The 14,653-nt window shown below is 41.7% G+C and overlaps 1 protein-coding gene across 2 annotated transcripts in view; it reads left to right on the top strand.

Moving 5' to 3' along the window:
- The first annotated feature begins 6,809 nt into the window (after window positions 1–6,809).
- The window catches only part of FBXL3 (F-box and leucine rich repeat protein 3), a 41,923-nt gene continuing 34,079 nt past the window's right edge, over window positions 6,810–14,653 (top strand). For both annotated transcript variants that reach the window (XM_036757928.1, XM_036757930.1), the window contains exon 1: window positions 6,810–7,015. The gene's annotated coding sequence lies outside the window, so the exon portion shown is untranslated. The remainder of the gene's footprint in view (window positions 7,016–14,653) is intronic.

Raw genomic sequence — 14,653 nt, 5'->3', positions numbered from 1 at the left:
TGTAGTAGTGAGGGGTGCATTTACAAACCCTATTTCTCCTTGTCCTATGGGGACCTCTCAGAGGGGGTAAAGAGCCTCTGAGGATTTTGTTCTACAAAAAGGGCATTCCTTCCCTGATGGGAGAGGGAAATTCTGAATATCTCATCTATATTGCTCTAACTCCTGACATAACCTAGAGTGGGGTGATGCACTAGAGGTGACACTGTGTGGGACAGTTAATGAATTAAAATCAGAGGCCTCTCAAGGTAGAAAGTAGAAAAGAATTTTATTAAGATCCCGAGGGAAAGGGGCACTCACACTGAAAGGTCTCTCAAGTTCTCTCAGTGTTAGAGGGTGCCAAATACAGAAAACACAGGTTTTTTATAGGCCCTAACCATGATTCCCCCTCCCAGGCCCCTTCCTCTCAGCTCAGAATTGCAAGCCTTGAGGGTACAATATGGAACTCGATAAATCTACCCCAATGACAATGACAAAGAACAAAAAGTTTGGTTAACTTGGTTTGTCACCTCATCTCCCAATAATTCTCACATTTGTGACAAATCGTATTTCCCACCATTCTGCAAGGATGTCTCTCACAACTGCAGCGGATGTCTCCACCATTCTTAGTGGGCCTTCTGACCAGGTTTAAATAACAAAATTTACACCTGGCTTTCCAGCTTTTATCTTTTCTTTCTGGGGCCCCTTGCCCTTAGGTAATTATGCATATGTAAGCATCCTGTGTCCTATTCTTATTCCCAGGGGACCTCAAGGTCACTAATTTGTCTTCCCATGGTTACCAACCTGTCTTACAGAAAAATTGAGATTTAGGTTCCATAAGAGGTTTTATTATCCCACTTATTTAATTTGTCTTTTTTTTAATGAAAGGTCTTCACTTATCCCATTCAACACCAAGTGTAGTAGGACCAGTAACAGTCTCCTGGCCTCTAGTCCTGTTGTTCCCAGAATCAGCCAGGCCTAATAATTCTCCTGGTAAATCTAGGGGTACATATGGCAGAGGCAGGGATGAAAATGGGTCCCAAGTGTTAGGTTTTGTTTCTCCATTTTCTCTTTGATTTTCCTGATCTGTAGATTTAAGTGGGTACAGCCGAGTAGCTGCCCACCCTTCCAACAGGAGGCATAATCTGATTCTTCCTGAGAAAAGGGTTTCTTTTCATTAACATAGAATTAAAGGCTTGACATAGCCAGCTTTCATCTGCCCCATATCTAGGCCAGAAAACAACAGGAGGATTTATACTCTGTTTTGGCCAGATAAAACAACAATATCTTATCATCTTTTTCTTATCTTATCTTTCTGTCTAGTACAGGTTGTATCTTCCCAGTATTTCAACATCCTCCCTAAGGGACTGTCTGGAGGAATGTGGGTAGGGATATTCTCATTACCCCCTTTATATCTCTTAAACTTTGTATCCTTATTCCCCAACCTATATCTTTTGTTAGAGGCCTCTTGCATCAAAACCAGTCACTTTATCTTTCTCTGGCTGTTTCCCTCTCAGGATCAAAAGAACCTTGGATCCAGACTCCACACTCACTTCGTACTTTACCAGTATGTCTCATGGACACACACACAGACATGCTCAGTCTCAGAACCCCCTAGGATGTCCCAATCACTAAGGTAATACTCAATGTCCTCTTTTCTTACCTTGGTCTGTGCACAGAGTTGCCTGGTTGCCATGGTGCCTACTTTTTCCTTCTCCTCTTCATTCCTAGATCCACAGCAACCTCTTTCATTATTGTGGTCCTGGGATCCTTAACAGTCTGTGAGTGGGGACACCTGTTGGCAATACACAGGACCATTTAAAGTCAAGGGCACAGTTCTCTCTGTCCTTAGGCGGGGGCTGCCCCTCACTCAGGATGTTGGGATCCCGGATGAGCCCCCATCTGTAAGAAACAAGCATTTTACCAAACTCTACAAAGCTGCTGGTGAACCAGGAAGGCCTTTTATTAATATTCTTGCAAGAGCAGGTGTCCAACAAGTAGGCATACCCATTAAGACAAACATATAGCTTTTTATTCCCTTTTCCTGATTCACATTTCCTTCTCATTTCCCCATTGACTGGGTACTACAGGGTTTACAGCCTATCTTAATCACCTAAACTCCCCATGTTAGTCTCCACCCCTATTTACATCTCCTATTCCTAACATTTAGGAGCCCCCTTCCTCTTATTTTCTTTATAGTGATATGCATAAACAACATCCCCAACTACATTTTCCACAGCCCGGCAGACTTGCTTGTCAGATTTGTGCCTTCCAGACTACAGGCCATTCACCTACAGCTGGTAGCAAACAGTGGGCACCAGCCAATGTCCCCCCAACATCCCCTGGATGCAGCCTGTGCTCAGTTCCAGTCAACCTCCTCTGGGACTCTCTTGGGGCAGGGGCAGCTCTATGCCCCTTGCCAGCAGGAAGCAGTTTCAGAACCTAAGACTTTTTCCCCTTACTCCAAAAGAATTTGGGTCCCATTTGTTTGAGGGGGGGAATGAAGGGGATGGCATCTGAACCCCTAAAAAGAAAAGACCATGTCTTTGGGATCTGGACCCCAAAAAGGAAAAACCCCTGGACTTTCCCATGAGGTGCAGGTCCCTGGCATTTGCCTGGGGCACCCAGTCCTTCTAGGTCCTTCTCTGTTACCTCTCAGTCACCTCAGACTACTTGGCCAGTCCTAACAGACAGAATGTTACCCCAAATTAAGAATTGCTACATCTCAGAACTTAGGGCCACTCAGTCCCACAAAAGCTTCCAGAGGAACCAGGTAATGGATTCTTTATGAAGGATCAGAGTTGTTTTCCATGGCAACTAAGGAGGTAATGCCTATTTTCATTTAACTGAGGAGTCATGTTTTCATTATTAAAAAGCTGTTATTTTCCTAATCTTCTAAACGTATGGGGGATTAGAAAAAGCAAAAATAACGAAAATTGGTTAAATTCACTCTGTGAACCTGGGCATTTTTACTTTACAAAGAACATTTACACTCCTGAAAATGAAGGAAGCTATTTTTTTGCTTTGACAGCTTACATTAATCAAAAAATTATAGACTCTTAGAGCTAGAAGTGACCTTAGAGGTCATCTGGCCCAACTTATCATTCCATGGATGAATCAATGCTTACAAAGAATATTGAACTTGAAATCAAGAAACCTGGATTCTCATTTCAACTTTAGTGGCAACTTGTTATATAACATTTGACAGGTAATTTAGCTGTGTCCCTTAGTTACCTTGTCTATAAAATGAAGGTATTGGTTTAAATGTTTTCTAAGGTTGTTTCCAGGTCAAAGATTCTCTGAACGTCCCTGAGAAGTGATCTTTGGCTTGAATAACTTTTGCCTGAATACTTTCATGGAGTGGGTACTCAGGACAGTCCATTCCATTAAAGAAAAGTAAGTGGTGCAGTGCTTGGAGTCAGGAAGACTTCAGTTTAAATTTAACCTCATTTAACAGCCTTGTGACCCTGGCAAGCCACTTACCTTCTGTTTGACTCATTTTCCTCAACTATAAAATGGGGAAAATAACACCTAAGTCACAGGGTTGTTGTGATGAGTCTCAAGTGAGATAAATTTATAAAGTTCTTCTGGCACATAGTTGGCACTAAATAAATATTGCCTTCCCTTGCCCTATTCCTATCCCATTAACAGCTAGCTAGTCAATGATATTTATGAGTGCCTGCTTTGTGAGGAGAGACAACAAGGGGTAACAGATGAAGAATGACTTTAGAGTCAAGGATATAGGGATTTATGACGGTTATATGACCGCTAAGCAAGTCACTAGCCTTTTCAGTGTTCCATACAGCCCTCTAAAACTATAATTTTCAGAAGAGTTGCTTTGGGAGGGGAAGTTTATTCAATCATCCATCCAGAGCATTTATTAAATGCCTACTATGCGCCAGCTGGGGCAGCTAGGTGGTACAGTAGATAGGCTTGGAGTCAGGAAGGACTGAGTTCAAATTTTAGGCCTCAGACACTAGTGTTTGGCCTTGGGCAAATCACTTAACCTTGTTTACCTCTGTTTCCTCATTGGTAAAATGAGCTGGAGAAGGAAATGGCAAACTACTCCATTATCTCTGCCAAGATAACCCCAAATGGGGTCACAAAGAGTTGGATAACATGTGCCAGTCACTGTACTAAGCACTGAGGTCATATTAAAAAAAAAGAAATCCCTATTTTCAAGGTGTTTGATTTCAATCACCAAAAAATCTGATAAAGAATGGAAAGATAATGGTCTGCATCACTGGAAGGAGTACTAACATTTAAGAAAATTCAAGAAAAAAAAACTGGCAAAAATATTCCAGTTTTAGTGGAGCAGCTCAAATAAAATTGTTACTGGGGGCTCAATCTCAGGGGTGGGGAACCTGTGGCCTTGAGGCCACATGTGGTCTTCTAGGTCCTCAAGCTGATGAGGTTTAGAGTTGGGAGAGCTGGTTTCGGTGTGAAAGAAATCACTTAAACCTCTTCTATCCAATGAGAGCTTTTTATTTTCAGTAAAAAAGCATCACAGGCCTCCTTAGCAAGAAAGCTAAGTGAGATCCTGATATTTGGGGGAGTTATCTTATATAGATATTTTAGAATGATGACATAGTTTTAGACAGTTTTGTGGAGGTTAAAAATTAAAGACAGGAAAGCATGACATAAGATGAGGCAGACAAAGGGGATTCTTTATGGTTTAAGGATTTAAGGATAGGGCAGTGTAATGGCAAGTAAAGTGGGACTTTTTGTTGTCTTTTGTTTTGGAGTGCTTCTCAGCACTAAGGCAATTGAGTACCTTTGAGTCTTGCCTTTGTTTCAATCAAGAGTCTTTGATTGAATTGGGAGTCTTTGATGACCTGCTTAAGTCAGGGGAAGGCTTAGGTCACATGGGTTTGAGTTGCATGGTTGTGACATCCTGACCCTGAAGCAGTGTATATATACTCTGAGGTTAGCATTCTGCTTGGGGCTCACTCACTGGAAGAGCATTGTGTGATTTGACCCAGAGGAGACTCTGGGTAGCTGTTAGAGCCCCTGGCTTTGAAAAACCCAGATGTTGATGCTTCTTTCTGGTAATTAAGTATATAATGTCTTGGGCAGACAGCTAGAAGCCTGTCTGCTGATTTGTGTTATTATGTTCTGTTCATGTAATTTCTGCTTGTAAGTCCTGTTTGTATTTTCTCTGAAGTTCAGGGTGCTGCCTTTTCCCCTTGAACTAAGGGAATGATATATGTATGTTTAATTAAAGTGAGATTGTAAACCCCGTAAAGTTGCTCTCCTTCGAAAAGCAGACCAAAGAAACTGTGCCAGCAGCCCTACTGTGAGCTGGTGTTACACAGCCATGGTAGCGGTAAGTAGTGTTGTTATAGACAGGAGAATGCGGTTTAAAAATTAAAGGACCGGGGAACACAGGATAAGGGAGACAAAAGTAATTCTTTTGGTACAGGTTCAAGTTAAGGGGGAAAGGACTTTAGGGCACCTTCAGGTTACAGAATAAACTAGGGGTTCCAGGAAGTATGGGAAAGGCAACCCTTAATACTATTTTTAACCCTTAGGGCATTGTTTGTATCCGATTCAAAGTTAGGTTCTTTGACAAAATCAAAACTTTACAGAACAAATCGGATTTATTTGGCAAAGCTTGAACTCAGTCAAAAGTCTGCACCCAAGGACCTAGAAGGCCACGTGTGGCCTCGAGGTTGAAAGTTCCCTACCCATCGCTGTCAAACACTTACCAACTCTGCTGCAAATCACTAAATCCCCAAATCCCTGAACCTCCATTCTTCTACACGAGTTGTTTGTTTGTTTTGGATACTCATATTACAAACATATATTAGTTCCATCCCCAATTTGCTGAAGGGACATTTTTAATGCGATTGCATTAGGGCATTTTCCCAAACTTCTTAGTTTTCTTTTTTGGTGAAGTCCCTGTGTTTGTTAAATACATGCCTCTGCAATGACTGTTACTTTTTCAATCTTTAAGAAAATTCCAGAAGCAAACTTAAAACTTTAAAAACAGGTGAATTTGGGAATAATTTCTGCTAGCCTTTCTCTACAAGTATTCCTCTTTCAGACAGTCACCTCATCAGTATTTTTATTTATCGATCCCTCTTTGCATATTTGAAAGGTAGAGGCAAAGAAAGTAGAAAAGAGACCAGGGCCCAGGACAGAGCCTCGTCTTCACAAGGACAACCGCAGACATCTGATTCCTTCCCCTCCCCCGCCCCGCCCCACCCGTGCCTTGGTTTCACTTATTGCCCCTCGCAATGACTAATGCAGGGTCCCCATCCCCCATCCCCTATCTCTTCCTCCCCGCCCCCCTCCGCCATGGGCTCTCATCTTTCCGCCTGCATTACTTTTCTTACTCCCACCATCGGCCTACACTTTTCTGGGTAAGAAAACTGCGGGATTCTCGCTCGCTCCTCCCCTTCCCTTTGAAAATTAAAAGCCCAGTAAACACGTCCACCTCCCCATGATCTGGAGTTTTCTGAGGCCTTAAGAGGGAGCTCCGAGCAGACCGCGCAGCACGGCGCATGCTCCGGGCCTGGGGGCGGGGCCGCCAGTTTTCCTCCGTCTGGCTGCCTGGGCTCTGAGGCTCCTTGGCCGCCCGTGGCGAGCGCGCGCCTGCCCGGGGACTGGAGGCGGGGGGAGTCGAGGCGCGCGGCCGCAACGGCGAACGCCATTTTGGACTGAGTGTCAGGGCGTCCGGAGGCTGAGAGAGGGCAGGGAAGCTCGGCTGTGGCCGCGGCGTTCTGACGGGGACTTTGGGAGCTCGGGCGAGGGAGCCAGGGCCGGGACACTGGGAGTGGGCGTGATCCAAGCCCAGGGCTTCCTTCGGGGGGGTGGGGTGCGGAGGGGCTTCCCCGGGGGCCGGAGAGGCGGAGCAGCCTGGGCAGCCGCGCCAGAACCTCGGGCTCGGATGCGGGCGGAGCGCGAGGGGCCGCGGCGGCCGGTGTGCGGAGAGGGGGCCCCGGCGGGCCTGACGTGAGAGCATCGGGAGTAGCCGCCGCCGCCGCCGCCTCCGGAGCCGGGGGTGGCGTGTGAGGGAAGCCGCCACCAGCACCAGGTAACGGAGCCACGGCGTCCCGGCCGCCCTTCGCCTTCACCCCCTCCCCGCGACCCCCGAGGGGAGGGTGCGACCAGCCGAGCTCTGGGGGAGGGGAGGTCCGGGCGCCCCGCGGGGCCGACCCCGCCCACCGAGAACCGGGAGCGGAGGGGGGAGGGGGGCCGCTCGACTCCGTCCCTGTCCTCCCCGCCCCCCACCCATCCCCCGAAAACAAATCCACCAGGTGTGCCGGGAGGCGGGGGCCGTGACCGCGCCCCTGCGCTCTCGTTGGGGTTGTTGTTATTGCTCTGCCGGGTGACTCCCGGCCAGGGTTCAGAAGTGGGACGCTGCTTGTAGCGCCGATTTGGGCGTCTGTGTGGGGCGTGGGCGGGGGAGGAACCCCGAATGTGGAGTTTGGATTCAGTGGCGTTAAAGATGTAAACACGGAGCGCTCTGTGGAAGCCTCCGCACCTTAGAGGCAGTATGTGTCTGGGAAAGGCACGAGGTTTGGCGGTAGGGTGGTTGGGGGAGGACGGTCCATGGAAACGGAAATTAGCCACTGACGAATAACCCTGTCATCGCCCTCCTTGAGTTTTGTTTCAGTTATGCTGGACTGGGGAACAACTTGGGAGGAATGTTTCCGAAGTTGGGGAAATGGTGAAAGATTAAGCCTTGTTTAATATGCTTTCAGTTGGGAGGGCCCAATTTTTACTCTGGTTCTTGTTTACTTTGTGAAACTGACGCTTTCTGTTATTCATTAAAGTTCATTAAAATACAATCAACTAGTTTTCTTTGTGTGGGTTATCCTTTTCGTGTCTTTACCTGGACTTTTTTTTTTTTTTAGCACCTTCCTGGCTTCAACCTGCCACCCAGATGTGTCCGAGTTACACTTCTATTCTTTCCTTATCACTTGCAAAGTATACACTAATTTTAATATTAGCCAGAGACTAGGTACCAGACCTGAAATTTCACTGCTATCTAGAACTTGTTAGTTGAGTAAATTCCTATCTCCCAGTGCAGGCCGGTACCTTCCTTCTGTGCAAAGCTTTTGTCTTTGAGAGTTGCCTAGGACGCTGTGTGAGATTGTCTTGCCCAGAGTTAGGGTTAGAGTCATAGTGGAAGTATACGTGAGGCTGGAGTTGGATGTCAGTCAAAACAAAAGATAAATATAAAGGATGGGCTCTTGCCTAGACATATTTCATACCACAGATAAATATTAAAATGGACACTTCCCATTTGAGAGGCAGCATGTTACTAATGGTTATGAAACTGATCTTGTAACCAGAAATACCTGAGTTAACCTGCCTCTAACATTGGCTCTGTGACCATGGAAAGTTAACCTTTTAGTGTTTCGGCCAGTGGTGTCAAACTCAAATAGAACCGTCCATGCACTGCATATAGACTTAGAAAACCACAAAAATTAACATCATCTGTGTTATGCTTTTATTTTGTTGAACACTTCCTAATTACATTTTAATTTGGTTCCAGTGGCAAAGCACTCTGGAATTTTGCGCGCCCTGAGCTTGACACCTCTCTCAAAAGACAAGTTTTGAACCTTTATTAGTAAAAGGGTTGCTACATCTGGGAGTTCCCTCTACCAGTGAAATCACAGGGTTATTCCTTTTGCCAGTCTTGGATACTATTGCTTTCAACTTAGCCCAGTAACTCTGTACGGCAAAACCTTTCCTTAAGCTTATGTTTCACTTGGTGATTTTAGTTCAAATCCAAAGGTTCTAATTCCTTACGATATTTAGGAACCTAGAAAAATTGTGTACAAAAGCACCGTGTTGGAGCATCTGTAATTAGAAAAGATGTTAAGTTGACATTTAACAAGTGTACCTGCAGAGGCCTTATTTTCGCTGCTCTGTAAAAAGTCTTTATTGATGTTTATTTCCCAGTTATGTTCTGTCCCACTTCCTCTCTTCAAATGTGTAAATTCTTTTCAACTTGACCAAAAAGTGGGAGATAAATGGTTCATTGACTGAATTGTAGACAGGTGAATATCCCTGAAGAATCTATAACTTTGTGAAGTACAGATCTATGTGCAAATAGGCTAAACTTTCAAGGTGATTTGAATTATTGTAGGTAAGGAGATTGTAGATTAATAAATTGGGTTTACTTGGCAAAAGCGTATTAAAAAATACTAAAAGCCTAATTATATGCTGTATGACTGTTAATACGCCCATCACTCACCCAGATGCTTTTTTTTTTTCCTTTTCCAAATCTCTGAGTCATCTAGTTTAACTTGTGCTTTGACAGGAATGACTTCTATACCATTCCCAATAAATTATTATCTAGCCTATGCTTGAAGATGTCCTGTGCTCCAGAACTTGTTAGAAAGTTGTTCCATATATTATGTATTTAGATGACCAGAAAAAGAAGTGTGGTTGGCTCTCAGTACATTTGCTAGCTCCCTTTGCCATAGGATGAGAGACTGGAAAAAAGACTACGCTTTTGCTACTAAAGCAATAGATTTCAGTTGGCTATTAACTCTGATCTCTAAAATAACTATTTGGGTTCTTTAGATTGTAATTCTGGGTATAGGACTTTTTAATTGATTAACAATCTCACCTTGCTCTTATAAATTAATATCTGTCATTCCCTTTATTCTGTTATCTTGTTTATAGAAGGTAGTTTGCTTGTTATCTTCCCCATTAGACTGTGAGCTCCCTGAGAGCAGGGTTTTTTCCTTTTTCTTTGTAGCCCCAGTGTCTGGCATATAGTAGATACTTAATAAATGCTTCTTGACTTGACTGTATAGAGCCAATATTTATCTTCCTGCAAACAGAAAGTAGCAGGGTGCAGCAGAAAGAGTTGCTTCCAGTTGCTTAGAGACAGAGAACATGAGTTGAAATCTTAGCTGTGCCATTTATTGTATGTGTGACCTTGGAAAAGTCACTTGACCATTTTGGCCTTCATTTTTCCCATCTGTAAGAGAATGGGGTTGGACTAGATGACTTTTAGGCCCCTTCTAGATCAAAAGGCCAAGACCTTATCAACTTCTACCCATTGCTCTGAGTTCTGCCCCCAAGACCAGCAGAACAAGATTTATCCCCCCAGATTATATTTCTTTCCACATACTTGAAGACAGCTATCTAGTTGGCTAAGTCCCCCCTCCCCCCCCAGGCTAAGAATCCCTTCCAGCAATTCTCATGTGGCATGGTTTATTTCCTAGTTGTGTTCTGGTTGTTCTCCTTAAACTACGCTCTAGCTTAGTTTAGAAGTGTGGCAACCAGAAGTGAACGCAGTATTCCAGATGTGGTCTGGCAAGGCCAGAGTATAAAGGGGGACCATTATTGAATTTCGGGCAGTATGTTTGTAATGCAGCCTAATATCACATTAGCTTTTTTTTTTTCTTCCATGTCACACTTAAGACACATATTGAGTCACTCACTATTTTTATTACCACTAGTTCTGTTTAGCATCAGTCACTATTTTTCCAGTCTCCTGTTTGAGACTGGTGTTATCTTTAACTCTTCACTGTTTCTCACCTCATGTACTTAGCCAGTTATCCTTGTCTTCTATCCTTCCCACTGCTACACTTTTACCTCAGACCCTCTTAACTATGTATCTGAACTATTGTAACATAGTCTTATAACTGGTATTCATTCCTGTCTTTAATTATAAATCCACCCCCCCCCCTCCCCATGGTACTGTCAAACTAATATTCCTTACATAGATTTGGTCTTGTCACTCTTCTCAGAAGTTAAAATTGGATTCTGTTACCTACAGAGTAAAGTTCAGACTCTTGCCCAGTATTCAAGGTACTTTATAATCTTAAACACCTCTTCTGTTCCCCCACTTCCCCCATCTTTATAGCTTTAGAGACCATGTTTTTAGCTTTACTGTCATCTATAGTTCTATGACAGAGGGGAACTGTATTACTACTGTACTGTTCCTGCTGTCCTCTGAATATACGTTGTACTTCCCTGCCCCACATCTCTCTGCCTTCCTGTTCTCTCTTCCCCTGCTAAATTCCTATCCATCCTTTAAAGTCCATGCAGATGTTACTTCCTGTAGGAAACCATCCCTTTTCTTCCCTCACATAGCCTTTTATTAAACATGTCTAGTGCACTTCAAGTATTAAGTATTTATTTTAGTGGCAACTTTGTACTGGAATGTAAATGTTAAGATAGCAGGGACCATGTTTTAGCTAGACTTTGTACTTTTTGAATTTCCTAGCAACATGCTTATTTACCCAGAGGACACTTAAAAATTTAACTAGATAAGAATGGTTTAAAGCAGTGGTGTTAAACTCAAATAGGAACAGTGACTAATCAAAACATAAGCATCCCTGTGGATCACTTAAGTTTTAAAATGTGATATTGTCTCATTTATTATATTTTTATTTCCACTAAATATTTCTCAACTATATTTTAATCTGGTTCTGGGCAGTGTTTTGGGCCTCATTGTGTTTGACACCTCTGGTTTAAATAACTAGCCGCTGTGTATTTGACATATTTACAATTCACTGGTTCATCTTACAGCTTAATAAAACAGTTTATTACAATATATTTTTTCACTTAACAGAAAAAAGTACTTTAAGATATATACTTTCTGGTAAACGTGATATAGGACCTGGGGCTGGAGTCAGGAAGATCTGAGTTCAAAACCAGCCTCAGATACTCCAAACTCTGACTCAGACACACAGGCCAATGTGTGATTCTGGCAAGTCATTTTAACGCCATTTGCCTCAGTCTCCTCATCTGTAAAATGAGCTGGAGAAGGAAATGGCAGACCAGTATCTTTGCCAAGAAAACCCCAAATGGGATCAGGAAGACTTGGACACAATTGAAATAACGAAACAACAAATAAACATGTGATATGTTCCTTTTGTACCTAGGTTCTCAAAAATACTGTATTATAGTTGTGTGCTCTTCTAAGGGTCTTTTTTTACAAACTTCAAGAAACTTGAAAAAATTTTTTGTTTTAAAATAAACTACGAAATAGAAAAAGAAAAACCTAAATTGAAGGGCATGTTATACAATTAATTGCCTAGAATTAGGCTACAATGTGCATTTTTTTTTAATATATCTAGGTACTCCAGAAAAGCAATTAATGGAAACTCAGACTTAGTAATTGGTTCTTTTATAATATTTTTAATGTTTGGAGAAAATTATTAAAAAAACTATAAGTGGAAATTTAAAAAATGTTTTTCTAGTATGTCAATTTCTCAAAATCTTTAGCAATTTGAAAGCACTCTAGCAAATTCTATTTTGTTCTTGACCCAAATCTTCTATGTTAAAACTAAAGAAAGCTTTCAAGATGAATTAAAGTAGAAAACGGGTCATAATGACACTGTTATTGCAACCCCTTTTTAACCCAGCTTACACAGTAGAATAGTATTGAAAGTGACAGTAGTAGGCCCTATATACTTTATGCATTCAAATGAAAGACTCTTACTTGAATTTCAGAAGACATTATGATGTTACCTCTGTTTATAAGATATTTGTCATTTTGTATTATCCCGTCCAGTTAACTTCTCCGGTCAGTATAGATTATTTGAAGCCCTTCCCCCTTTTTGTCTTTGTGTATGTGTGTGATATTATTTCTAACTAATTAGTTTATGCCATCAACAAGAGGTAATTTGCAGCACATGTTGCAGTTGGTCCCATTGTGATCTCCATTCACATTCTACTTTTCAACAGCTGCTGCTAGTGAGCCATTCTCCTATTCTGAATCTTGCTTTGAGTTCAGGAAACTTCATGGAAACTATATAGTGGTGTAACCTATTGTGTAGGCTCTTCAGTTTGTTAGTGTCCTAAATATGATGCTTAGAAATGGATATAGTATTTTAGTAGTGGTCAGATATGGGCAGAGTACAAGATTATCAAGACTATCAACTCCCTAGTTTGGGGCACATTACCTCTTCTAATGTAGCCCAAGATTAAAATAGCTTTTCTGGCTGCTATGTCATACTGTTGACTCATTGTGCTAACACTTTACTAAAATCTGCAGTTATTTTTTAACTGAAGTTCTGTCTATACATGTCTCTCCTGTCCTGTATTTGTGAAACTGAATTTTTTTGTGGCTTGGGAAATCACTTAAAATTTTTTTTTCAATTAATAAGCATTTATTTTCTTTCCCTCTTATGCCCTCCCTTCCCCAGGGGGAAAAAAAAAGAAAGAAAAAGAAAACCCTCAAACAAATATGCATAGTCAGGCAAAACAGATTCCATGGCCATGCCCAAAACTGTGTATCTCATTTTACAGCTCGGGTCCCTTACTTCTGTGCCAGGAAAGTTATTCAATCTTTCAAACTTGTTTATCTTTTACTAAGTTGTTCCTATTGTATAAATTGTTCTGATTTCAACATGCTTTCTTCTGCATCAGTTCATACAAATCTTCCCAGGTTTTGTATACCATAATTTGCTTAACAGTTATGTAATTTACGAGCACTCCATAATTTTCTAATACTTTTCCAGTACAAAAAGAGCTGCTATATTTTTGTAAATAGAATTTTCCTCCCCCACCTCTTTTTTCCTTAATCTTTTTGAGATATAAGTCTAGAAGCTGTATCACTAGGTTAAAGGGTATACACAGTTTAGTGACTTTTAGGGCATTCTTCCATATTGATTTCCAGTATGGCTGGACCGGTTCACAGCTCCACCAGCAGTGCATCACTATTTGTTTATCTGCAATCTCTCCATCATTTTGTAATTTTTCTTTTTTGCCATCTTTGCTGACTTGGAGTACTTTTTCATATGGCTCTTGAAAGCTTAGATTTTTTTCCTTTGAAAACTACCAATTCATATCCTTTGACTATCAATTGGGAAATGGCTCATATATTTATACATTTTAATCTGTACTTTATGTATCTTGGAAGTTAGAACAATTTAGGTCAAATTCAGAACTACTAAATTTTGTCCGACTAAATTCAGCCTTTTCTGTAGGCTTTAAATGTCTTTTTGGATTCTGATACTGTTATCCATTGTGAATTATCCCTACAACCTTCCTTTTATCCATTGGACCTTTTTTGTCAGTGTAGGATCTCTGGTGAGGAACTTCCTCTACCAAATGTAGACCTGTACCTAGAGGTTAAGTGACTTGTTCAGAGTCACAGAGCCAGTATATGTCAGAGATGGGACTTTAGCTCAGATCTTTCTGTCTCCAAGGCCAATTCTCTATCTTCTATGCTATCTGCCTTTCTTAACCTTCCATGCCAGCTATGCAGTCAATTGATAAAATTGCTAAACAGCACATCATAAAGGTCAGATTACCTGGAGTATTCCACATCTCCCTTCACCTTGATTTCAAACCATTAACGATTCCTCTTTGGGTGCTATTATTTTAGCCAGTTCTGAATTCATCTCACTATTAGTTAAGACCTCTATAATTTCAACTAGTATATCATTGTATACTAAGCTAAAGACTTGGCTGGAATTTTGTTATCCTGTGTCTTATTCTGTTCTCCTGATGGATCAGTCTAATAACCCTGTTGAAAGAAGAAATGAGGTTACTCCATTATTTTTTCTTGATACAGCCAAAGTTGACTGCTTCCCTCTACATTTTCACAGACTACTTCTTTAACAATATATTTTTTCCAGGAATTAAGTCCAGTTCACTGTCTTATACTTTGAAAAATCTATCCTAGTCCCTTTTTTGCAAATCTAAACAGCATTGTTATTGTGACTCATTTTCTGCCTTAATGGAACCTTGC

Source organism: Trichosurus vulpecula, chromosome 4 (genome assembly GCF_011100635.1).
Source record: "Trichosurus vulpecula isolate mTriVul1 chromosome 4, mTriVul1.pri, whole genome shotgun sequence".
Classification (NCBI taxonomy): domain Eukaryota; kingdom Metazoa; phylum Chordata; class Mammalia; order Diprotodontia; family Phalangeridae; genus Trichosurus; species Trichosurus vulpecula.
The sequence above is the reverse complement of the archived record's forward strand: the minus strand, read 5'-3'. Positions and strand labels throughout refer to the sequence as shown.